Genomic DNA, 27,977 nt, shown 5'->3' on the forward strand with positions numbered 1-27,977 from the left:
ACCCAACAATCCTTGACAATTCTGCCATAGGTACCCTGAGTTTCTCTTTTTTGCAGAGCCTCACCTTCTGAGACCAATTCTGAAAGACCACTTCCAAGAAGGAGCACACTTAGCACCACACACTGCCAATTCCCTCCTGCACATGCTCTGACCTCTTCTAGAAGCCTTTCACCCTGGCACCAACCACCTAGTCTAAACTGCATGCTCTTACAGAGTTCCATCAAGTCACTTAAAATTCACAAATCACTCCCTCACCTACAAACCCTCCTAAACTAAGATAACAACAGAACCCTTCCAGAATTCTGGACAGAGTAAATTCAAAAGGAGAACAAAATCCAGAAACACAGAGATTCTGCACCTTTAAGCCTGCAAGTTTGGACATGCCCCAGTGGCTGGAGATGGATAAGAAGTAACTCTAGAAATCTCCAGGTAGATGGTTAAGGTCTCACATTCCTTATTCACATAAGGAGGTCTCTCCCAGACTCCTAATGACTCCTGTGACCCCCCACCCCAATTCCCAAGAACAGAAAGCTGATGGTCAATACACTGAGCATGCCTATCCACTTATTCTTATAAACAGAAAGAGAGGAAAGAGAAAAGGGAAGGGGGGGTAAGTAGGGGGAAAGGGAAGGAAGGAAGGAAGGAAGGAAGGAAGGAAGGAAGGAAGGAAGGAAGGAAGGAAGGAAGGAAGGAAGGAAGGAAGGAAGGAAGGAAGGAAGGAAGGAAGGAAGGAAGGAAGGAAGGAAGGAAGGAAGGAAGGAAGGAAGGAAGGAAGGAAGGAAGGAAGGAAGGAAGGAAGGAAGGAAGGAAGGAAGGAAGGAAGGAAGGAAGGAAGGAAGGAAGGAAGGAAGAAAGGAGGGAGGGAGGGAGGGAGGGAGGGAGGAAGGAACGAAGGAAGGAAGGAAGGAAGGAAGGAGGGAGGGAGGGAGGGAGTAAGGAAGGAAGGAAGGAAGGAAGGAAGGAAGGAAGGAGGGAGGGAGGGAGGAAGAGAGGAGGGAGGAAGAGAGGAGGGGAGGGAGGAAGAGAGGAGGGAGGGAGGGAGGAAGAGGGAGGGAGGGAGGAAGAGGGAGGGAGGAAGGGAGGGAGGGAGGGAGGGAAGGGAGAAAGGGAGTGAAACAAAATAATTCTCGTGCCTGCTTAACAGCACCCCAAGAACAAAAAATAAAAACAAAACTTGCATCAGACTGGGCATGATGGACTCAGAAGGATGGACTACATCAGGGAATGGAAGGTCCAGCACAGGAGGGGGTCTCATTGGAAATGGACATCCTCCAAGCCTAACAAAAACTCCCTTGGGAGAGGTAGAGGAAGGGGAGAGATTGTGATTAGGGAAGAAATTGCTGAAGAGATGACATGATCAGTCATCTTTGTCCTGAAAGCCCTGAAGGCTTGACATTTTCATGAAGAGCAGAAGAAAGGCCTACTGAGGGAAAAAGTGAAAAAACCTGCCCATTCTACCTCACCAAGAACTCCAGAATTCCTTAAAATATTGAGGAGAGTATACAGACGTGGGGATGGCAAAGACCTTGAGATCATGGATCTCAAAGACAAAGACTGGGAAAATATACTGAAACTAAAATTATATTTCCTCTCCCAATAGTTTCAGTTCTTTCCCTTAAAAATCAACTTTCTACTGACCTTTTGCCTCATCATCAAAGACAAATGAAATTGTTTAAAGTCTTCCTGTTAGGGGTTAAAAAGCTGAGTATAAAAAAGCAATAAAAAATCAAATTGTTTCTTGAAAAGTCTCTTTCTTAGACATAACATCATCATCTAAGGTTGCAATGGGGATTCACTTAGGAAGGCCCACTTCTAGGAAGGAGGACAGGCTACAGTTCCACAATATGGTCTTCAGAACAAGCTACAATCAAAGTTTGATTTGATCAGGGATCCCTATTTTCCAATTTAATCCTGAAGCTAAAATTGTTTCCTAAAAAGTTTTCCTAAAAGGGCTTAAGCAGTTAATTTAGAGCAAGATGGACCCTGAAGCTAGACATCATTCCCAATCCAACCATGGCCATTGAGGACACCCCAGAGATACACTTCAACGATGACCCCAAAAGGAAACTCCAAGAAATGTCAAAAAAGAATTCTACATGATCATGCCTTGCTGTAAAACTGAATTTCAGTAAACTGTCCAAAGAAGAGAACACAAGACCTACGTATACTGATGGGTCAAGAGGGTTTAACGGAGGCACATAGAAACACAATTTTAAAAAACGAGCACCAGAGATACAGGGAGATGGACAATACCCTTTCTATGACACAAACCTTCCCCAAAAGAAAACATAAGAGAAGTAGAGATGCTCAATTACAGTTATACTTCTGACAAAGGATACACAATTCAAACATATTCCTCTAGCCTTCATCTTACATACCTTTCTCGGGTTCCATTTGAATCAGATACGTACAGACAGTGATGGAAACAGAGAAAAGATTTTAAGTGTTCTTTAGTGATGGGCTGGAAGTTTCAGGTGAGTCTCTGAGACTATGGCTCATGATTTGGACCACAACCGAGGGGATGGCTCCAGAAGAGAAGAAGGAGGTTCCTTCTCCCCTCAGACCTGCTCCAAACCAGATTGGTCTCTTTAGGGACAAATGAGGGCCACAAGGAGGTTTTTGTTTCATTATCATTACTAGTATTAGTCTCATTCCTTATTTTTCCACAGAAGTTTTAAAGTGTGGTTTCCTCCACCCAAATTGAATTCATTTGGGGAGCACCCTGAGGGCAGGTATCCACTCCACAGGCCCCAAGACTCGTTGCCACACATGGGGTGAACCAAACCCTTCCTTGTACTTTCAGGGAATGCAGAACATGGCACCTCAAAGAAAAGGATGGTTTGGATGACTTCAGCCCCCAACTGTGGGAAGATATGGGAAGGGGAGGGCAGAACGTCTGGACAAGATGCATTGAGGCCACTTTCTGTCTCAATGAATCTACTGCCACCATCCCTTGACAATTCTACCCCAGGTGGCAGAAGTCTTCCCTTTTGTACAATCCCCCCTTCTGGGACCACTTCTGAAGGACCACTTGCCTGAAGGAGTATACTTATCCCCACACACGGCCATTTTCCTCCTCCACACACCCTGTCCTCCTCTAGAAGCCTTTCACCTTGGCACCAGACACCTAGTCTAGACTGCATGCGCTCGTGGGGTTCCATCAATTCACGTAGACTACACAGATCACTCCCTCACCTCTAACCACACAAGAAAACAACAGAGAACCTACAGAATTCTGGGCAGAGCGATTTCAAAAGGGGAACAACATCTGGAAACACAGAGCTTCTGCAGAAACCAACCACCTTGAAACCTGAAAGCTTAGACATGGCCAACAAGGCAAAAGGAAACCCTAGAAATGCCAAGTCTTACATTCTCAATCAACTGAGGTAGTCTCTGCCAGGCAATGGAAAGCCTAGCAATGAGGCCTGTACCTCTCTAGCCTCTATAAGCAGCCCAGAATCCTATGTCTTCTGAACCCTAATGACTAGCTTTTTCTATAGAGCCCATGAGATGGCAAGCTTAGCTCTAACCCCTGCACAAATACGATCTCATTTTAGACTCAAAACAGCTCAGTGAATTGAAAACCAGGCCTAGAGATGGAAGGTGGGTTCAAATCTGCCCTCTGACACTTCACAGCTACGGGACAGTGTGCAAATCACTTCACCCCCGTTGCCAAGCCCGTAACACTCTTCTGCCTTGGAACTAATACATAATATTGAAACTCAGATGGAAGTTGAAGGTTTAAAATAAAAAAGAGTGTGGTTGGGGTGGTGGGGGGAGTCAGAGACTTGGGGGTTACTTTGAACTCAAGACTACGGTTACCATACGGCCTGTCTGACAAAATGTATTCAATTCAATTCTATAAATTTTTCCCTAATGATCCTATTTTCAATGGCATTTTTTGTACAAGCATATAGAAAGCAGACTAATCAAATTCAATGAGACATTCCCCGCTGGAGTTAAAATATATATTGATAACAGCACACACACACACACACACACACACACACACACACACACACACTCACATATTTATTTATCAATTACGTTACACGAAAGGAAATCAAAAGCAGGTTTTTCCCTATTGGATTGTTTTTGTAACCTCATCCCCTGGCCTAAAATCATGGCCCAGTGACTTCTCAGAATCTGAGAAAGGTAAGACATTTGGCTACCAATCTATAGGGAGCAAGTGACAAACTCCCGAGGGAGAACTTGAGAGGGATCTGGAGTGCAGGTTGGTTTTAAGTAAGGACACTGAGGAGTCCAGAACTGCACTCTTCCCTTTGCAAGCACCCCAGGACTCTGCATCCCCTTCAACCCTTCCTGATAGCTTTTGCATTTTAGAGTGAGGACTAAGGGAGGCTCTCCATCACTGTCCTAGATGAAATGCTACCTTCTTCTGCTGAGCTGCTCCAAGGCTGATTGGGACAAGGGTCTTTCTCCTTCTGCTCTATCCTGAAGGGTTATTTTCCAATGCAGAGGATGGCCTGCCTATAGGTTTCTGATTCAGGAATAATGCCTAAAGGCTTTCAGGTCATCTGCAGTCTGATTCTACAAGAGGCCTCCAGTGTGGTTCCCAGCAGTCTGCTTGGTCAACCAGTTGCCATACCAACCTCTCTGTGCTATTCTGGAACCTTCAGGTTGACCAGTACAAACCAAGATGGCACCCTCCCCCTTCAGAATCCTGGGGAACCCCCTGCTCAGCAGAGAATCTTGGGGGACCCCTTTCTGAGCAGAATCTATATAGCCGGTTCTGACAGCGAAGCCACACCAACTATCTACTCTGCAACCCTCTCATGGATGGTGAAGGGCAGCCTCCTCCCAAACCAGGGAAATCACAAGCCACCCACCCCAGGATGGGGACAGAATCAATTGAAAGGCACAAAGGAATCAGAAACGCAGCAATGCTGAAGGGTCACCCCCTAATGTACCCTGGAAATGGAGGGGTCTAGACTTGGCATAGCACGGCAAGATGGGAGAAAAGACAACCCTGGAAATTACTCGAGGTGGCACGTTCTCTTCTCACCCCAGTAGGTCCCTACTCAGCCCTGAGCCACGCTTGAGTCCTGGATAAACCTGTGTCCCCCACCACGGCCATCCCAAGGATCAAATATTAAAGGTTAGGATCCTAAGCATGCTTAAATCTGTGCTCTTCAGCTGAGGATATCCCAGGAGTTCATAGACATAGGTATGTGCCTGTCTGTCCACAAATATACATATATGTGTGTATATAGACTGACATATGTATTTTACATATACACACACACACATATATATATATAGGTAAATATCAAGAAAAACCAAGAATACTAGGGGCCTACTTACCAGCAGCCCAAGGACAATGTCCACAACTTGCGGCAGACTGGACAGGGAGGACTGAGAAGACACCATAGCCTCCATCAGGGAGGTGAAGGTGCAGCACAGCACATGCTCCCAGCTTAGATGGACTCCCGAGGGCATGCGGATGTATGGCAGAGGTTCTGGGGAGGGAAGGTTCTCGGGGCAGATGACCTGACTAAGCCCAGCTTTGCCCAGAAAAATCTATTCCTAGATGACATTTTCCTGAAGAAGGGAAAAAGGGCTTGAACGTAATGGAATCTGATGACATCAAAAATGTAGTTAGAGTGAAGGATGCCTTCACTAGGCCTAGTGGGGGGAAAAGGGAAAGCCTGACCATTCTACCTCACCAAGGCTTCCTTAAAATATAGCGGGGAATACAGAAACTTGGTGATGATAGAAATCTTCAGGTCATGGTTCTCAAAGGTCAAGATGGGTAAAATCTACTGAAACAAACATTACATCAGCCTTCCCTTTGGTTTCAGCTCTTTCCCCCAAAATCCCACCTTCTCAGTGTTCTCACTCCCTCCTGATTGGAGGAATGGGAAGTAAAACCACTCTGAGACCTAGCAGATTGACCAACAGGGCAGAAAATGTGATAAATGTTGCAGGGCGTGTGGCAAAATTGGGACACTAATACACCGCTGTTGCAGTTGTGAATTGGTCCAACCATTCTGCAGGGCAATTTGGAATCATGCCCAAAGGGCCTTTAAAAGACACCCTGCCCTTTGACCCAGCCATACCACTGGTGCGTAGGTACTCCAAAGGGATATCAAGGAAAACAACATGTACAAAAATATGTATAGCCTCACTCGTTGTGGTGACAAGAAATTGGAAAATAAGGGGGTGTCCAGCGACTGGGGAATGCCTGAACAAATTCTACCATCTGATGGTGATGGACTACTATTGTGCCGAAAGGAATATTGAACTGGAGGAATGTCACGTGAACTGCAATGACCTCCAGGAACTGATGCACAGCGAAAGGAGCAGAACCAGGAGAACCTCATATACAGAGACGCATGCATTACGGCACAATCGATGGTCACAGACTGTTCTATTAGCAGCGATGCAATGACCGAGGACAATTCAGAGGAACTTGTGAGAATGAGTGCTGTCCACGTGTAGAGAAAGAACTGTGGAAAAAGAAAGGCATTAGAAGAAATATGGGATCGAACATGCAATGTGATGGGGATAGGATTGGGGTTTTGATGTTAAAGGATCACGCCACTGCAGAGATCAAAAACTCGGTAATGGGTTTTGAACCATGACACACGTATAACCCAGTGGAACTGCTTGTCGGATTTGGCAATGGGAAGGAAAGGGCTGGGGGATCAGGAATCAGGTAACCGTGGAAAAATATTCTAAATTAAAGTCCTCTTTCTACTGACCTTTGTCTCAGTGTCAAAGACAAATGCCCCTTCCTGTTGGGGGTTAAAAGGCTGAGCGTAAAAAAGAAAGAAAATCAGCTCCTTCACACTTCAAGACATCAAATGAGATCATTTCTTGGAAAGGCTCACTCATTGGTAAGCAGAACATCTTGGGCCAAGGATGCCATGGTGTTTCCCTGAGGAAGGCCCATTCTTAGGTAGGAGGACAAGGCACGATTGCAGATAGAGATTTCCAGAAAGTCCAGCATATTCCTCTAGCCTTCATCTCACATACCTTTCTCGGGTTCCATTTGAATCAGATACGTACAGACAGTGATGGAAACAGAGAAAAGATTTTAAGTGTTCCTTAGTGATGGGCTGGAAGTTTCAGGTGAGTCTCTGAGACTATGGCTCATGCTTTGGACCACAACCGAGGGGATGGCTCCAGAAGACAAGAAGGAGGTTCCTTCTCCCCTCAGACCTGCTCCAAAACCAGATTGGTCTCTTTAGGGACAAATGAGGGCCACAAGGAGGTTTTTTGTTTCATTATCATTACTAGTATTAGTCTCATTCCTTATTTTTCCACAGAAGGTTTAAAGTGTGGTTTCCTCCACCCAAATTGAATTCATTTGGGGAGCACCCTGAGGGCAGGTATCCACTCCACAGGCCCCAAGACTCGTTGCCACACATGGGGTGAACCAAACCCTTCCTTGTACTTTCAGGGAATGCAGAACATGGCACCTCAAAGAAAAAGATGGTTTGGATGACTTCAGCCCCCAACTGTGGGAAGATACGGGAAGGGGAGGGCAGAACGTCTGGACAAGATGCATTGAGGCCACTTTCTGTCTCAATGAATCTACTGCCACCATCCCTTGACAATTCTACCCCAGGTGGCAGAAGTCTTCCCTTTTGTACAATCCCCCCTTCTGGGACCACTTCTGAAGGACCACTTGCCTGAAGGAGTATACTTATCCCCACACACGGCCATTTTCCTCCTCCACACACCCTGTCCTCCTCTAGAAGCCTTTCACCTTGGCACCAGACACCTAGTCTAGACTGCATGCGCTCGTGGGGTTCCATCAATTCACGTAGACTACACAGATCACTCCCTCACCTCTAACCACACAAGAAAACAACAGAGAACCTACAGAATTCTGGGCAGAGCGATTTCAAAAGGAGAACAACATCTGGAAACACAGAGCTTCTGCAGAAACCAACCACCTTGAAACCTGCAAGCTTAGACATGGCCAACAAGGCAAAAGGAAACCCTAGAAATGCCAAGTCTTACATTCTCAATCAACTGAGGTAGTCTCTGCCAGGCAATGGAAAGCCTAGCAATGAGGCCTGTACCTCTCTAGCCTCTATAAGCAGCCCAGGATCCTATGTCTTCTGAACCCTAATGACTAGCTTTTTCTATAGAGCCCATGAGATGGCAAGCTTAGCTCTAACCCCTGCACAAATACGATCTCATTTTAGACTCAAAACAGCTCAGTGAATTGAAAACCAGGCCTAGAGATGGAAGGTGGGTTCAAATCTGCCCTCTGACACTTCACAGCTACGGGACAGTGTGTAAATCACTTCACCCCCGTTGCCAAGCCCGTAACACTCTTCTGCCTTGGAACTAATACATAATATTGAAACTCAGATGGAAGTTGAAGGTTTAAAATAAATAAGAGTGTGGTTGGGGTGGTGGGGGGGAGTCAGAGACTTGGGGGTTACTTTGAACTCAAGACTACGGTTACCATACGGCCTGTCTGACAAAATGTATTCAATTCAATTCTATAAATTTTTCCCTAATGATCCTCTTTTCACTGGCATTTTTTGTACAATCATATAGAAGAAAGCAGACTAATCAAATTCAATGGAACATTCCTCCCTGGAGTTAAAATATATATTGATATCAGCACACACACTCACTCACACACTCATATACTTCAGTACACACACACACACACACACACACACACACACACACACACACACACAAACACACATACACACACATATTTATTTATCAATTACTTTACCCGAAAGGAAATCAAAAGCAGGTTTTTCCCTATTGGATTGTTTTTGTAACCTCATCCCCTGGCCTAAAATCATGGCCCAGTGACTTCTCAGAACCTGAGTAAGGTAAGACATTTGGCTACCAATCTATAGGGAGCAAGTGACAAACTCCCGAGGGAGAACTTGAGAGGGATCTGGAGTGCAGGTTGGTTTTAAGTAAGGACACCGAGGAGTCCAGAACTGCACTCTTCCCTTTGCAAGCACTCCAGGACTCTGCATCCCCTTCAACCCTTCCTGATAGCTTTTGCATTTTAGAGTGAGGACTAAGGGAGGCTCTCCATCACTGTCCTAGATGAAATGCTACCTTCTTCTGCTGAGCTGCTCCAAGGCTGATTGGGACAAGGGTCTTTCTCCTTCTGCTCTATCCTGAAGGGTTATTTTCCAATGCAGAGGATGGCCTGCCTATAGGTTTCTGATTCAGGAATAATGCCTAAAGGCTTTCAGGTCATCTGCAGTCTGATTTTACAAGAGGCCTCCAGTGTGGTTCCCAGCAGTCTGCTTGGTCAACCAGTTGCCATACCAACCTCTCTGTGCTATTCTGGAACCTTCAGGTTGACCAGTAGAAACCAAGATGGCACCCTCCCCCTTCAGAATCCAGGAGAACCCCCTGCTCAGCAGAGAATCTTGGGGGACCCCTTTCTGAGCAGAATCTATATAGCCGGTTCTGACAGCGAAGCCACACCAACTATCTACTCTGCAACCCTCTCATGGATGGTGAAGGGCAGCCTCCTCCCAAACCAGGGAAATCACAAGCCACCCACCCCAGGATGGGGACAGAATCAATTGAAAGGCACAAAGGAATCAGAAACGCAGCAATGCTGAAGGGCCACCCCCTAATGCACCCTGGAAATGGAGGGGTCTAGACTTGGCATAGCACGGCAAGATGGGAGAAAAGACAACCCTGGAAATTACTCGAGGTGGTACGTTCTCTTCTCACCCCAGTAGGTCCCTACTCAGCCCTGAGCCACGCTTGAGTCCTGGATAAACCTGTGTCCCCCACCACGGCCATCCCAAGGATCAGATATTAAAGGTTAGGATCCTAAGCATGCTTAAATCTGTGCTCTTCAGCTGAGGATAGCCCAGGAGTTCATAGACATAGGTATGTGCCTGTCTGTCCACAAATATACATATATGTGTGTATATAGACTGACATATGTATTTTACATATACACACACACACATATATATATATAGGTAAATATCAAGAAAAACCAAGAATCCTAGGGGCCTACTTACCAGCAGCCCAAGGACAATGTCCACAACTTGCGGCAGACTGGACAGGGAGGACTGAGAAGACACCATAGCCTCCATCAGGGAGGTGAAGGTCCAGCACAGCACATGCTCCCAGCTTAGATGGACTCCCGAGGGCATGCGGATGTATGGCAGAGGTTCTGGGGAGGGAAGGCTCTCGGGGCAGATGACCTGACTAAGCCCAGCTTTGCCCAGAAAAATCTATTCCTAGATGACATTTTCCTGAAGAAGGGAAAAAGGGCTTGAACGTAATGGAATCTGATGACATAAAAAATGTAGTTAGAGTGAAGGATGCCTTCACTAGGCCTAGTGGGGGGAAAAGGGAAAGCCTGACCATTCTACCTCACCAAGGCTTCCTTAAAATATAGAGGGGAATACAGAAACTTGGAGATGATAGAAATCTTCAGGTCATGGTTCTCAAAGGTCAAGATGGGTAAAATCTACTGAAACAAACATTACATCAGCCTTCCCTTTGGTTTCAGCTCTTTCCCCCAAAATCCCACCTTCTCAGTGTTCTCACTCCCTCCTGATTGGAGGAATGGAAAGTAAAACCACTCTGAGACCTAGCAGATTGACCAACAGGGCAGAAAATGTGATAAATGTTGCAGGGCGTGTGGCAAAATTGGGACACTAATACACCGCTGATGCAGTTGTGAATTGGTCCAACCATTCTGCAGGGCAATTTGGAATCATGCCCAAAGGGCCTTTAAAAAACACCCTGCCCTTTGACCCAGCCATACCACTGGTGCATAGGTACTCCAAAGGGATATCAAGGAAAACAACATGTACAAAAATATGTATAGCCTCACTCGTTGTGGTGACAAGAAATTGGAAAATAAGGGGGTGTCCAGCGACTGGGGAATGCCTGAACAAATTCTGCCATCTGATGGTGATGGACTACTATTGTGCCGAAAGGAATATTGAACTGGAGGAATGTCACGTGAACTGCAATGACCTCCAGGAACTGATGCACAGCGAAAGGAGCAGAACCAGGAGAACCTCATATACAGAGACGCATGCATTACGGCACAATCGATGGTCACAGACTGTTCTATTAGCAGCGATGCAATGACCGAGGACAATTCAGAGGAACTTGTGAGAATGAGTGCTGTCCACGTGTAGAGAAAGAACTGTGGAAAAAGAAAGGCATTAGAAGAAATATGGGATCGAGCATGCAATGTGATGGGGATAGGATTGGGGTTTTGATGTTAAAGGATCACGCCACTGCAGAGATCAAAAACTCGGTAATGGGTTTTGAACCATGACACACGTATAACCCAGTGGAACTGCTTGTCGGATTTGGCAATGGGAAGGAAAGGGCTGGGGGATCAGGAATCAGGTAACCGTGGAAAAATATTCTAAATTAAAGTCCTCTTTCTACTGACCTTTGTCTCAGTGTCAAAGACAAATGCCCCTTCCTGTTGGGGGTTAAAAGGCTGAGCGTAAAAAAGAAAGAAAATCAGCTCCTTCACACTTCAAGACATCAAATGAGATCATTTCTTGGAAAGGCTCACTCATTGGTAAGCAGAACATCTTGGGCCAAGGATGCCATGGTGTTTCCCTGAGGAAGGCCCATTCTTAGGTAGGAGGACAAGGCACGATTGCAGATAGAGATTTCCAGAAAGTCCAGCATATTCCTCTAGCCTTCATCTCACATACCTTTCTCGGGTTCCATTTGAATCAGATACGTACAGACAGTGATGGAAACAGAGAAAAGATTTTAAGTGTTCCTTAGTGATGGGCTGGAAGTTTCAGGTGAGTCTCTGAGACTATGGCTCATGCTTTGGACCACAACCGAGGGGATGGCTCCAGAAGACAAGAAGGAGGTTCCTTCTCCCCTCAGACCTGCTCCAAAACCAGATTGGTCTCTTTAGGGACAAATGAGGGCCACAAGGAGGTTTTTTGTTTCATTATCATTACTAGTATTAGTCTCATTCCTTATTTTTCCACAGAAGGTTTAAAGTGTGGTTTCCTCCACCCAAATTGAATTCATTTGGGGAGCACCCTGAGGGCAGGTATCCACTCCACAGGCCCCAAGACTCGTTGCCACACATGGGGTGAACCAAACCCTTCCTTGTACTTTCAGGGAATGCAGAACATGGCACCTCAAAGAAAAAGATGGTTTGGATGACTTCAGCCCCCAACTGTGGGAAGATACGGGAAGGGGAGGGCAGAACGTCTGGACAAGATGCATTGAGGCCACTTTCTGTCTCAATGAATCTACTGCCACCATCCCTTGACAATTCTACCCCAGGTGGCAGAAGTCTTCCCTTTTGTACAATCCCCCCTTCTGGGACCACTTCTGAAGGACCACTTGCCTGAAGGAGTATACTTATCCCCACACACGGCCATTTTCCTCCTCCACACACCCTGTCCTCCTCTAGAAGCCTTTCACCTTGGCACCAGACACCTAGTCTAGACTGCATGTGCTCGTGGGGTTCCATCAATTCACGTAGACTACACAGATCACTCCCTCACCTCTAACCACACAAGAAAACAACAGAGAACCTACAGAATTCTGGGCAGAGCGATTTCAAAAGGAGAACAACATCTGGAAACACAGAGCTTCTGCAGAAACCAACCACCTTGAAACCTGCAAGCTTAGACATGGCCAACAAGGCAAAAGGAAACCCTAGAAATGCCAAGTCTTACATTCTCAATCAACTGAGGTAGTCTCTGCCAGGCAATGGAAAGCCTAGCAATGAGGCCTGTACCTCTCTAGCCTCTATAAGCAGCCCAGGATCCTATGTCTTCTGAACCCTAATGACTAGCTTTTTCTATAGAGCCCATGAGATGGCAAGCTTAGCTCTAACCCCTGCACAAATACGATCTCATTTTAGACTCAAAACAGCTCAGTGAATTGAAAACCAGGCCTAGAGATGGAAGGTGGGTTCAAATCTGCCCTCTGACACTTCACAGCTACGGGACAGTGTGCAAATCACTTCACCCCCGTTGCCAAGCCCGTAACACTCTTCTGCCTTGGAACTAATACATAATATTGAAACTCAGATGGAAGTTGAAGGTTTAAAATAAATAAGAGTGTGGTTGGGGTGGTGGGGGGGAGTCAGAGACTTGGGGGTTACTTTGAACTCAAGACTACGGTTACCATACGGCCTGTCTGACAAAATGTATTCAATTCAATTCTATAAATTTTTCCCTAATGATCCTATTTTCAATGGCATTTTTTGTACAATCATATAGAAAGCAGACTAATCAAATTCAATGAGACATTCCCCGCTGGAGTTAAAATATATATTGATAACAGCACACACACACACACACACACACACACACACACACTCACATATTTATTTATCAATTACGTTACACGAAAGGAAATCAAAAGCAGGTTTTTCCCTATTGGATTGTTTTTGTAACCTCATCCCCTGGCCTAAAATCATGGCCCAGTGACTTCTCAGAATCTGAGTAAGGTAAGACATTTGGCTACCAATCTATAGGGAGCAAGTGACAAACTCCCGAGGGAGAACTTGAGAGAGATCTGGAGTGCAGGTTGGTTTTAAGTAAGGACACTGAGGAGTCCAGAACTGCACTCTTCCCTTTGCAAGCACCCCAGGACTCTGCATCCCCTTCAACCCTTCCTGATAGCTTTTGCATTTTAGAGTGAGGACTAAGGGAGGCTCTCCATCACTGTCCTAGATGAAATGCTACCTTCTTCTGCTGAGCTGCTCCAAGGCTGATTGGGACAAGGGTCTTTCTCCTTCTGCTCTATCCTGAAGGGTTATTTTCCAATGCAGAGGATGGCCTGCCTATAGGTTTCTGATTCAGGAATAATGCCTAAAGGCTTTCAGGTCATCTGCAGTCTGATTCTACAAGAGGCCTCCAGTGTGGTTCCCAGCAGTCTGCTTGGTCAACCAGTTGCCATACCAACCTCTCTGTGCTATTCTGGAACCTTCAGGTTGACCAGTACAAACCAAGATGGCACCCTCCCCCTTCAGAATCCTGGGGAACCCCCTGCTCAGCAGAGAATCTTGGGGGACCCCTTTCTGAGCAGAATCTATATAGCCGGTTCTGACAGCGAAGCCACACCAACTATCTACTCTGCAACCCTCTCATGGATGGTGAAGGGCAGCCTCCTCCCAAACCAGGGAAATCACAAGCCACCCACCCCAGGATGGGGACAGAATCAATTGAAAGGTACAAAGGAATCAGAAACGCAGCAATGCTGAAGGGTCACCCCCTAATGTACCCTGGAAATGGAGGGGTCTAGACTTGGCATAGCACGGCAAGATGGGAGAAAAGACAACCCTGGAAATTACTCGAGGTGGCACGTTCTCTTCTCACCCCAGTAGGTCCCTACTCAGCCCTGAGCCACGCTTGAGTCCTGGATAAACCTGTGTCCCCCACCACGGCCATCCCAATGATCAAATATTAAAGGTTAGGATCCTAAGCATGCTTAAATCTGTGCTCTTCAGCTGAGGATAGCCCAGGAGTTCATAGACATAGGTATGTGCCTGTCTGTCCACAAATATACATATATGTGTGTATATAGACTGACATATGTATTTTACATATACACACACACACATATATATATATAGGTAAATATCAAGAAAAACCAAGAATCCTAGGGGCCTACTTACCAGCAGCCCAAGGACAATGTCCACAACTTGCGGCAGACTGGACAGGGAGGACTGAGAAGACACCATAGCCTCCATCAGGGAGGTGAAGGTCCAGCACAGCACATGCTCCCAGCTTAGATGGACTCCCGAGGGCATGCGGATGTATGGCAGAGGTTCTGGGGAGGGAAGGTTCTCGGGGCAGATGACCTGACTAAGCCCAGCTTTGCCCAGAAAAATCTATTCCTAGATGACATTTTCCTGAAGAAGGGAAAAAGGGCTTGAACGTAATGGAATCTGATGACATCAAAAATGTAGTTAGAGTGAAGGATGCCTTCACTAGGCCTAGTGGGGGGAAAAGGGAAAGCCTGACCATTCTACCTCACCAAGGCTTCCTTAAAATATAGAGGGGAATACAGAAACTTGGAGATGATAGAAATCTTCAGGTCATGGTTCTCAAAGGTCAAGATGGGTAAAATCTACTGAAACAAACATTACATCAGCCTTCCCTTTGGTTTCAGCTCTTTCCCCCAAAATCCCACCTTCTCAGTGTTCTCACTCCCTCCTGATTGGAGGAATGGAAAGTAAAACCACTCTGAGACCTAGCAGATTGACCAACAGGGCAGAAAATGTGATAAATGTTGCAGGGCGTGTGGCAAAATTGGGACACTAATACACCGCTGATGCAGTTGTGAATTGGTCCAACCATTCTGCAGGGCAATTTGGAATCATGCCCAAAGGGCCTTTAAAAGACACCCTGCCCTTTGACCCAGCCATACCACTGGTGCGTAGGTACTCCAAAGGGATATCAAGGAAAACAACATGTACAAAAATATGTATAGCCTCACTCGTTGTGGTGACAAGAAATTGGAAAATAAGGGGGTGTCCAGCAACTGGGGAATGCCTGAACAAATTCTGCCATCTGATGGTGATGGACTACTATTGTGCCGAAAGGAATATTGAACTGGAGGAATGTCACGTGAACTGCAATGACCTCCAGGAACTGATGCACAGCGAAAGGAGCAGAACCAGGAGAACCTCATATACAGAGACGCATGCATTACGGCACAATCGATGGTCACAGACTGTTCTATTAGCAGCGATGCAATGACCGAGGACAATTCAGAGGAACTTGTGAGAATGAGTGCTGTCCACGTGTAGAGAAAGAACTGTGGAAAAAGAAAGGCATTAGAAGAAATATGGGATCGAGCATGCAATGTGATGGGGATAGGATTGGGGTTTTGATGTTAAAGGATCACGCCACTGCAGAGATCAAAAACTCGGTAATGGGTTTTGAACCATGACACACGTATAACCCAGTGGAACTGCTTGTCGGATTTGGCAATGGGAAGGAAAGGGCTGGGGGATCAGGAATCAGGTAACCGTGGAAAAATATTCTAAATTAAAGTCCTCTTTCTACTGACCTTTGTCTCAGTGTCAAAGACAAATGCCCCTTCCTGTTGGGGGTTAAAAGGCTGAGCGTAAAAAAGAAAGAAAATCAGCTCCTTCACACTTCAAGACATCAAATGAGATCATTTCTTGGAAAGGCTCACTCATTGGTAAGCAGAACATCTTGGGCCAAGGATGCCATGGTGTTTCCCTGAGGAAGGCCCATTCTTAGGTAGGAGGACAAGGCACGATTCCAGATAGAGATTTCCAGAAAGTCCAGCATATTCCTCTAGCCTTCATCTCACATACCTTTCTCGGGTTCCATTTGAATCAGATACGTACAGACAGTGATGGAAACAGAGAAAAGATTTTAAGTGTTCCTTAGTGATGGGCTGGAAGTTTCAGGTGAGTCTCTGAGACTATGGCTCATGCTTTGGACCACAACCGAGGGGATGGCTCCAGAAGACAAGAAGGAGGTTCCTTCTCCCCTCAGACCTGCTCCAAAACCAGATTGGTCTCTTTAGGGACAAATGAGGGCCACAAGGAGGTTTTTTGTTTCATTATCATTACTAGTATTAGTCTCATTCCTTATTTTTCCACAGAAGGTTTAAAGTGTGGTTTCCTCCACCCAAATTGAATTCATTTGGGGAGCACCCTGAGGGCAGGTATCCACTCCACAGGCCCCAAGACTCGTTGCCACACATGGGGTGAACCAAACCCTTCCTTGTACTTTCAGGGAATGCAGAACATGGCACCTCAAAGAAAAAGATGGTTTGGATGACTTCAGCCCCCAACTGTGGGAAGATACGGGAAGGGGAGGGCAGAACGTCTGGACAAGATGCATTGAGGCCACTTTCTGTCTCAATGAATCTACTGCCACCATCCCTTGACAATTCTACCCCAGGTGGCAGAAGTCTTCCCTTTTGTACAATCCCCCCTTCTGGGACCACTTCTGAAGGACCACTTGCCTGAAGGAGTATACTTATCCCCACACACGGCCATTTTCCTCCTCCACACACCCTGTCCTCCTCTAGAAGCCTTTCACCTTGGCACCAGACACCTAGTCTAGACTGCATGCGCTCGTGGGGTTCCATCAATTCACGTAGACTACACAGATCACTCCCTCACCTCTAACCACACAAGAAAACAACAGAGAACCTACAGAATTCTGGGCAGAGCGATTTCAAAAGGAGAACAACATCTGGAAACACAGAGCTTCTGCAGAAACCAACCACCTTGAAACCTGCAAGCTTAGACATGGCCAACAAGGCAAAAGGAAACCCTAGAAATGCCAAGTCTTACATTCTCAATCAACTGAGGTAGTCTCTGCCAGGCAATGGAAAGCCTAGCAATGAGGCCTGTACCTCTCTAGCCTCTATAAGCAGCCCAGGATCCTATGTCTTCTGAACCCTAATGACTAGCTTTTTCTATAGAGCCCATGAGATGGCAAGCTTAGCTCTAACCCCTGCACAAATACGATCTCATTTTAGACTCAAAACAGCTCAGTGAATTGAAAACCAGGCCTAGAGATGGAAGGTGGGTTCAAATCTGCCCTCTGACACTTCACAGCTACGGGACAGTGTGTAAATCACTTCACCCCCGTTGCCAAGCCCGTAACACTCTTCTGCCTTGGAACTAATACATAATATTGAAACTCAGATGGAAGTTGAAGGTTTAAAATAAATAAGAGTGTGGTTGGGGTGGTGGGGGGGAGTCAGAGACTTGGGGGTTACTTTGAACTCAAGACTACGGTTACCATACGGCCTGTCTGACAAAATGTATTCAATTCAATTCTATAAATTTTTCCCTAATGATCCTCTTTTCACTGGCATTTTTTGTACAATCATATAGAAGAAAGCAGACTAATCAAATTCAATGGAACATTCCTCCCTGGAGTTAAAATATATATTGATATCAGCACACACACTCACTCACACACTCACATACTTCAGTACACACACACACACACACACACACACACACACAAACACACACACAAACACACATACACACACATATTTATTTATCAATTACTTTACCCGAAAGGAAATCAAAAGCAGGTTTTTCCCTATTGGATTGTTTTTGTAACCTCATCCCCTGGCCTAAAATCATGGCCCAGTGACTTCTCAGAATCTGAGTAAGGTAAGACATTTGGCTACCAATCTATAGGGAGCAAGTGACAAACTCCCGAGGGAGAACTTGAGAGGGATCTGGAGTGCAGGTTGGTTTTAAGTAAGGACACCGAGGAGTCCAGAACTGCACTCTTCCCTTTGCAAGCACCCCAGGACTCTGCATCCCCTTCAACCCTTCCTGATAGCTTTTGCATTTTAGAGTGAGGACTAAGGGAGGCTCTCCATCACTGTCCTAGATGAAATGCTACCTTCTTCTGCTGAGCTGCTCCGAGGCTGATTGGGGAGGGTCTTTCTCCTTCTGCTCTATCCTGAAGGGTTATTTTCCAATGCAGAGGATGGCCTGCCTATAGGTTTCTGATTCAGGAATAATGCCTAAAGGCTTTCAGGTCATCTGCAGTCTGATTCTACAAGAGGCCTCCAGTGTGGTTCCCAGCAGTCTGCTTGGTCAACCAGTTGCCATACCAACCTCTCTGTGCTATTCTGGAACCTTCAGGTTGACCAGTAGAAACCAAGATGGCACCCTCCCCCTTCAGAATCCTGGAGAACCCCCTGCTCAGCAGAGAATCTTGGGGGACCCCTTTCTGAGCAGAATCTATATAGCCGGTTCTGACAGCGAAGCCACACCAACTATCTACTCTGCAACCCTCTCATGGATGGTGAAGGGCAGCCTCCTCCCAAACCAGGGAAATCACAAGCCACCCACCCCAGGATGGGGACAGAATCAATTGAAAGGCACAAAGGAATCAGAAACGCAGCAATGCTGAAGGGCCACCCCCTAATGCACCCTGGAAATGGAGGGGTCTAGACTTGGCATAGCACGGCAAGATGGGAGAAAAGACAACCCTGGAAATTACTCGAGGTGGCACGTTCTCTTCTCACCCCAGTAGGTCCCTACTCAGCCCTGAGCCACGCTTGAGTCCTGGATAAACCTGTGTCCCCCACCACGGCCATCCCAAGGATCAGATATTAAAGGATAGGATCCTGAGCATGCTTAAATCTGTGCTCTTCAGCTGAGGATAGCCCAGGAGTTCATAGACATAGGTATGTGCCTGTCTGTCCACAAATATACATATATGTGTGTATATAGACTGACATATGTATTTTACATACACACACACACACATATATATATATAGGTAAATATCAAGAAAAACCAAGAATCCTAGGGGCCTACTTACCAGCAGCCCAAGGACAATGTCCACAACTTGCGGCAGACTGGACAGGGAGGACTGAGAAGACACCATAGCCTCCATCAGGGAGGTGAAGGTGCAGCACAGCACATGCTCCCAGCTTAGATGGACTCCCGAGGGCATGCGGATGTATGGCAGAGGTTCTGGGGAGGGAAGGCTCTCGGGGCAGATGACCTGACTAAGCCCAGCTTTGCCCAGAAAAATCTATTCCTAGATGACATTTTCCTGAAGAAGGGAAAAAGGGCTTGAACGTAATGGAATCTGATGACATCAAAAATGTAGTTAGAGTGAAGGATGCCTTCACTAGGCCTAGTGGGGGGAAAAGGGAAAGCCTGACCATTCTACCTCACCAAGGCTTCCTTAAAATATAGAGGGGAATACAGAAACTTGGAGATGATAGAAATCTTCAGGTCATGGTTCTCAAAGGTCAAGATGGGTAAAATCTACTGAAACAAACATTACATCAGCCTTCCCTTTGGTTTCAGCTCTTTCCCCCAAAATCCCACCTTCTCAGTGTTCTCACTCCCTCCTGATTGGAGGAATGGAAAGTAAAACCACTCTGAGACCTAGCAGATTGACCAACAGGGCAGAAAATGTGATAAATGTTGCAGGGCGTGTGGCAAAATTGGGACACTAATACACCGCTGATGCAGTTGTGAATTGGTCCAACCATTCTGCAGGGCAATTTGGAATCATGCCCAAAGGGCCTTTAAAAGACACCCTGCCCTTTGACCCAGCCATACCACTGGTGCGTAGGTACTCCAAAGGGATATCAAGGAAAACAACATGTACAAAAATATGTATAGCCTCACTCGTTGTGGTGACAAGAAATTGGAAAATAAGGGGGTGTCCAGCGACTGGGGAATGCCTGAACAAATTCTGCCATCTGATGGTGATGGACTACTATTGTGCCGAAAGGAATATTGAACTGGAGGAATGTCACGTGAACTGCAATGACCTCCAGGAACTGATGCACAGCGAAAGGAGCAGAACCAGGAGAACCTCATATACAGAGACGCATGCATTACGGCACAATCGATGGTCACAGACTGTTCTATTAGCAGCGATGCAATGACCGAGGACAATTCAGAGGAACTTGTGAGAATGAGTGCTGTCCACGTGTAGAGAAAGAACTGTGGAAAAAGAAAGGCATTAGAAGAAATATGGGATCGAGCATGCAATGTGATGGGGATAGGATTGGGGTTTTGATGTTAAAGGATCACGCCACTGCAGAGATCAAAAACTCGGTAATAGGTTTTGAACCATGACACACGTATAACCCAGTGGAACTGCTTGTCGGATTTGGCAATGGGAAGGAAAGGGCTGGGGGATCAGGAATCAGGTAACCGTGGAAAAATATTCTAAATTAAAGTCCTCTTTCTACTGACCTTTGTCTCAGTGTCAAAGACAAATGCCCCTTCCTGTTGGGGGTTAAAAGGCTGAGCGTAAAAAAGAAAGAAAATCAGCTCCTTCACACTTCAAGACATCAAATGAGATCATTTCTTGGAAAGGCTCACTCATTGGTAAGCAGAACATCTTGGGCCAAGGATGCCATGGTGTTTCCCTGAGGAAGGCCCATTCTTAGGTAGGAGGACAAGGCACGATTGCAGATAGAGATTTCCAGAAAGTCCAGCATATTCCTCTAGCCTTCATCTCACATACCTTTCTCGGGTTCCATTTGAATCAGATACGTACAGACAGTGATGGAAACAGAGAAAAGATTTTAAGTGTTCCTTAGTGATGGGCTGGAAGTTTCAGGTGAGTCTCTGAGACTATGGCTCATGCTTTGGACCACAACCGAGGGGATGGCTCCAGAAGACAAGAAGGAGGTTCCTTCTCCCCTCAGACCTGCTCCAAAACCAGATTGGTCTCTTTAGGGACAAATGAGGGCCACAAGGAGGTTTTTTGTTTCATTATCATTACTAGTATTAGTCTCATTCCTTATTTTTCCACAGAAGGTTTAAAGTGTGGTTTCCTCCACCCAAATTGAATTCATTTGGGGAGCACCCTGAGGGCAGGTATCCACTCCACAGGCCCCAAGACTCGTTGCCACACATGGGGTGAACCAAACCCTTCCTTGTACTTTCAGGGAATGCAGAACATGGCACCTCAAAGAAAAAGATGGTTTGGATGACTTCAGCCCCCAACTGTGGGAAGATACGGGAAGGGGAGGGCAGAACGTCTGGACAAGATGCATTGAGGCCACTTTCTGTCTCAATGAATCTACTGCCACCATCCCTTGACAATTCTACCCCAGGTGGCAGAAGTCTTCCCTTTTGTACAATCCCCCCTTCTGGGACCACTTCTGAAGGACCACTTGCCTGAAGGAGTATACTTATCCCCACACACGGCCATTTTCCTCCTCCACACACCCTGTCCTCCTCTAGAAGCCTTTCACCTTGGCACCAGACACCTAGTCTAGACTGCATGCGCTCGTGGGGTTCCATCAATTCACGTAGACTACACAGATCACTCCCTCACCTCTAACCACACAAGAAAACAACAGAGAACCTACAGAATTCTGGGCAGAGCGATTTCAAAAGGAGAACAACATCTGGAAACACAGAGCTTCTGCAGAAACCAACCACCTTGAAACCTGCAAGCTTAGACATGGCCAACAAGGCAAAAGGAAACCCTAGAAATGCCAAGTCTTACATTCTCAATCAACTGAGGTAGTCTCTGCCAGGCAATGGAAAGCCTAGCAATGAGGCCTGTACCTCTCTAGCCTCTATAAGCAGCCCAGGATCCTATGTCTTCTGAACCCTAATGACTAGCTTTTTCTATAGAGCCCATGAGATGGCAAGCTTAGCTCTAACCCCTGCACAAATACGATCTCATTTTAGACTCAAAACAGCTCAGTGAATTGAAAACCAGGCCTAGAGATGGAAGGTGGGTTCAAATCTGCCCTCTGACACTTCACAGCTACGGGACAGTGTGTAAATCACTTCACCCCCGTTGCCAAGCCCGTAACACTCTTCTGCCTTGGAACTAATACATAATATTGAAACTCAGATGGAAGTTGAAGGTTTAAAATAAATAAGAGTGTGGTTGGGGTGGTGGGGGGGAGTCAGAGACTTGGGGGTTACTTTGAACTCAAGACTACGGTTACCATACGGCCTGTCTGACAAAATGTATTCAATTCAATTCTATAAATTTTTCCCTAATGATCCTCTTTTCACTGGCATTTTTTGTACAATCATATAGAAGAAAGCAGACTAATCAAATTCAATGGAACATTCCTCCCTGGAGTTAAAATATATATTGATATCAGCACACACACTCACTCACACACTCACATACTTCAGTACACACACACACACACACACACACACACACACACACACACACAAACACACATACACACACATATTTATTTATCAATTACTTTACCCGAAAGGAAATCAAAAGCAGGTTTTTCCCTATTGGATTGTTTTTGTAACCTCATCCCCTGGCCTAAAATCATGGCCCAGTGACTTCTCAGAATCTGAGTAAGGTAAGACATTTGACTACCAATCTATAGGGAGCAAGTGACAAACTCCCGAGGGAGAACTTGAGAGGGATCTGGAGTGCAGGTTGGTTTTAAGTAAGGACACCGAGGAGTCCAGAACTGCACTCTTCCCTTTGCAAGCACCCCAGGACTCTGCATCCCCTTCAACCCTTCCTGATAGCTTTTGCATTTTAGAGTGAGGACTAAGGGAGGCTCTCCATCACTGTCCTAGATGAAATGCTACCTTCTTTTGCTGAGCTGCTCCAAGGCTGATTGGGACAAGGGTCTTTCTCCTTCTGCTCTATCCTGAAGGGTTATTTTCCAATGCAGAGGATGGCCTGCCTATAGGTTTCTGATTCAGGAATAATGCCTAAAGGCTTTCAGGTCATCTGCAGTCTGATTCTACAAGAGGCCTCCAGTGTGGTTCCCAGCAGTCTGCTTGGTCAACCAGTTGCCATACCAACCTCTCTGTGCTATTCTGGAACCTTCAGGTTGACCAGTAGAAACCAAGATGGCACCCTCCCCCTTCAGAATCCTGGAGAACCCCCTGCTCAGCAGAGAATCTTGGGGGACCCCTTTCTGAGCAGAATCTATATAGCCGGTTCTGACAGCGAAGCCACACCAACTATCTACTCTGCAACCCTCTCATGGATGGTGAAGGGCAGCCTCCTCCCAAACCAGGGAAATCACAAGCCACCCACCCCAGGATGGGGACAGAATCAATTGAAAGGCACAAAGGAATCAGAAACGCAGCAATGCTGAAGGGCCACTCCCTAATGCACCCTGGAAATGGAGGGGTCTAGACTTGGCATAGCACGGCAAGATGGGAGAAAAGACAACCCTGGAAATTACTCGAGGTGGCACGTTCTCTTCTCACCCCAGTAGGTCCCTACTCAGCCCTGAGCCACGCTTGAGTCCTGGATAAACCTGTGTCCCCCACCACGGCCATCCCAAGGATCAGATATTAAAGGATAGGATCCTGAGCATGCTTAAATCTGTGCTCTTCAGCTGAGGATAGCCCAGGAGTTCATAGACATAGGTATGTGCCTGTCTGTCCACAAATATACATATATGTGTGTATATAGACTGACATATGTATTTTACATATACACACACACACATATATATATATAGGTAAATATCAAGAAAAACCAAGAATCCTAGGGGCCTACTTACCAGCAGCCCAAGGACAATGTCCACAACTTGCGGCAGACTGGACAGGGAGGACTGAGAAGACACCATAGCCTCCATCAGGGAGGTGAAGGTCCAGCACAGCACATGCTCCCAGCTTAGATGGACTCCCGAGGGCATGCGGATGTATGGCAGAGGTTCTGGGGAGGGAAGGCTCTCGGGGCAGATGACCTGACTAAGCCCAGCTTTGCCCAGAAAAATCTATTCCTAGATGACATTTTCCTGAAGAAGGGAAAAAGGGCTTGAACGTAATGGAATCTGATGACATCAAAAATGTAGTTAGAGTGAAGGATGCCTTCACTAGGCCTAGTGGGGGGAAAAGGGAAAGCCTGACCATTCTACCTCACCAAGGCTTCCTTAAAATATAGAGGGGAATACAGAAACTTGGAGATGATAGAAATCTTCAGGTCATGGTTCTCAAAGGTCAAGATGGGTAAAATCTACTGAAACAAACATTACATCAGCCTTCCCTTTGGTTTCAGCTCTTTCCCCCAAAATCCCACCTTCTCAGTGTTCTCACTCCCTCCTGATTGGAGGAATGGAAAGTAAAACCACTCTGAGACCTAGCAGATTGACCAACAGGGCAGAAAATGTGATAAATGTTGCAGGGCGTGTGGCAAAATTGGGACACTAATACACCGCTGATGCAGTTGTGAATTGGTCCAACCATTCTGCAGGGCAATTTGGAATCATGCCCAAAGGGCCTTTAAAAAACACCCTGCCCTTTGACCCAGCCATACCACTGGTGCGTAGGTACTCCAAAGGGATATCAAGGAAAACAACATGTACAAAAATATGTATAGCCTCACTCGTTGTGGTGACAAGAAATTGGAAAATAAGGGGGTGTCCAGCGACTGGGGAATGCCTGAACAAATTCTGCCATCTGATGGTGATGGACTACTATTGTGCCGAAAGGAATATTGAACTGGAGGAATGTCACGTGAACTGCAATGACCTCCAGGAACTGATGCACAGCGAAAGGAGCAGAACCAGGAGAACCTCATATACAGAGACGCATGCATTACGGCACAATCGATGGTCACAGACTGTTCTATTAGCAGCGATGCAATGACCGAGGACAATTCAGAGGAACTTGTGAGAATGAGTGCTGTCCACGTGTAGAGAAAGAACTGTGGAAAAAGAAAGGCATTAGAAGAAATATGGGATCGAGCATGCAATGTGATGGGGATAGGATTGGGGTTTTGATGTTAAAGGATCACGCCACTGCAGAGATCAAAAACTCGGTAATGGGTTTTGAACCATGACACACGTATAACCCAGTGGAACTGCTTGTCGGATTTGGCAATGGGAAGGAAAGGGCTGGGGGATCAGGAATCAGGTAACCGTGGAAAAATATTCTAAATTAAAGTCCTCTTTCTACTGACCTTTGTCTCAGTGTCAAAGACAAATGCCCCTTCCTGTTGGGGGTTAAAAGGCTGAGCGTAAAAAAGAAAGAAAATCAGCTCCTTCACACTTCAAGACATCAAATGAGATCATTTCTTGGAAAGGCTCACTCATTGGTAAGCAGAACATCTTGGGCCAAGGATGCCATGGTGTTTCCCTGAGGAAGGCCCATTCTTAGGTAGGAGGACAAGGCACGATTCCAGATAGAGATTTCCAGAAAGTCCAGCATATTCCTCTAGCCTTCATCTCACATACCTTTCTCGGGTTCCATTTGAATCAGATACGTACAGACAGTGATGGAAACAGAGAAAAGATTTTAAGTGTTCCTTAGTGATGGGCTGGAAGTTTCAGGTGAGTCTCTGAGACTATGGCTCATGCTTTGGACCACAACCGAGGGGATGGCTCCAGAAGACAAGAAGGAGGTTCCTTCTCCCCTCAGACCTGCTCCAAAACCAGATTGGTCTCTTTAGGGACAAATGAGGGCCACAAGGAGGTTTTTTGTTTCATTATCATTACTAGTATTAGTCTCATTCCTTATTTTTCCACAGAAGGTTTAAAGTGTGGTTTCCTCCACCCAAATTGAATTCATTTGGGGAGCACCCTGAGGGCAGGTATCCACTCCACAGGCCCCAAGACTCGTTGCCACACATGGGGTGAACCAAACCCTTCCTTGTACTTTCAGGGAATGCAGAACATGGCACCTCAAAGAAAAAGATGGTTTGGATGACTTCAGCCCCCAACTGTGGGAAGATACGGGAAGGGGAGGGCAGAACGTCTGGACACGATGCATTGAGGCCACTTTCTGTCTCAATGAATCTACTGCCACCATCCCTTGACAATTCTACCCCAGGTGGCAGAAGTCTTCCCTTTTGTACAATCCCCCCTTCTGGGACCACTTCTGAAGGACCACTTGCCTGAAGGAGTATACTTATCCCCACACACGGCCATTTTCCTCCTCCACACACCCTGTCCTCCTCTAGAAGCCTTTCACCTTGGCACCAGACACCTAGTCTAGACTGCATGCGCTCGTGGGGTTCCATCAATTCACGTAGACTACACAGATCACTCCCTCACCTCTAACCACACAAGAAAACAACAGAGAACCTACAGAATTCTGGGCAGAGCGATTTCAAAAGGAGAACAACATCTGGAAACACAGAGCTTCTGCAGAAACCAACCACCTTGAAACCTGCAAGCTTAGACATGGCCAACAAGGCAAAAGGAAACCCTAGAAATGCCAAGTCTTACATTCTCAATCAACTGAGGTAGTCTCTGCCAGGCAATGGAAAGCCTAGCAATGAGGCCTGTACCTCTCTAGCCTCTATAAGCAGCCCAGGATCCTATGTCTTCTGAACCCTAATGACTAGCTTTTTCTATAGAGCCCATGAGATGGCAAGCTTAGCTCTAACCCCTGCACAAATACGATCTCATTTTAGACTCAAAACAGCTCAGTGAATTGAAAACCAGGCCTAGAGATGGAAGGTGGGTTCAAATCTGCCCTCTGACACTTCACAGCTACGGGACAGTGTGTAAATCACTTCACCCCCGTTGCCAAGCCCGTAACACTCTTCTGCCTTGGAACTAATACATAATATTGAAACTCAGATGGAAGTTGAAGGTTTAAAATAAATAAGAGTGTGGTTGGGGTGGTGGGGGGGAGTCAGAGACTTGGGGGTTACTTTGAACTCAAGACTACGGTTACCATACGGCCTGTCTGACAAAATGTATTCAATTCAATTCTATAAATTTTTCCCTAATGATCCTCTTTTCACTGGCATTTTTTGTACAATCATATAGAAGAAAGCAGACTAATCAAATTCAATGGAACATTCCTCCCTGGAGTTAAAATATATATTGATATCAGCACACACACTCACTCACACACTCACATACTTCAGTACACACACACACACACACACACACACACACACACAAACACACATACACACACATATTTATTTATCAATTACTTTACCCGAAAGGAAATCAAAAGCAGGTTTTTCCCTATTGGATTGTTTTTGTAACCTCATCCCCTGGCCTAAAATCATGGCCCAGTGACTTCTCAGAATCTGAGTAAGGTAAGACATTTGGCTACCAATCTATAGGGAGCAAGTGACAAACTCCCGAGGGAGAACTTGAGAGGGATCTGGAGTGCAGGTTGGTTTTAAGTAAGGACACCGAGGAGTCCAGAACTGCACTCTTCCCTTTGCAAGCACCCCAGGACTCTGCATCCCCTTCAACCCTTCCTGATAGCTTTTGCATTTTAGAGTGAGGACTAAGGGAGGCTCTCCATCACTGTCCTAGATGAAATGCTACCTTCTTTTGCTGAGCTGCTCCAAGGCTGATTGGGACAAGGGTCTTTCTCCTTCTGCTCTATCCTGAAGGGTTATTTTCCAATGCAGAGGATGGCCTGCCTATAGGTTTCTGATTCAGGAATAATGCCTAAAGGCTTTCAGGTCATCTGCAGTCTGATTCTACAAGAGGCCTCCAGTGTGGTTCCCAGCAGTCTGCTTGGTCAACCAGTTGCCATACAACCTCTCTGTGCTATTCTGGAACCTTCAGGTTGACCAGTAGAAACCAAGATGGCA

The 27,977-nt window shown here is 46.2% G+C and overlaps 1 protein-coding gene across 8 annotated transcripts in view; it reads right to left on the bottom strand.

Annotated features, from left to right (window-relative positions):
- The window catches only part of LOC100617194 (transcriptional repressor protein YY1-like), a 179,059-nt gene extending 151,146 nt beyond the window's left edge, over positions 1–27,913 (bottom strand). For all 8 annotated transcript variants that reach the window (XM_056808918.1, XM_056808919.1, XM_056808915.1 and 5 more), the window contains exon 1: positions 18,366–27,913. The gene's annotated coding sequence lies outside the window, so the exon portion shown is untranslated. The remainder of the gene's footprint in view (positions 1–18,365) is intronic.
- Between the last annotated feature and the right edge of the window lie 64 nt (positions 27,914–27,977).

The sequence above is a fragment of the Monodelphis domestica genome, chromosome X (genome assembly GCF_027887165.1).
Source record: "Monodelphis domestica isolate mMonDom1 chromosome X, mMonDom1.pri, whole genome shotgun sequence".
NCBI lineage: Eukaryota > Metazoa > Chordata > Mammalia > Didelphimorphia > Didelphidae > Monodelphis > Monodelphis domestica.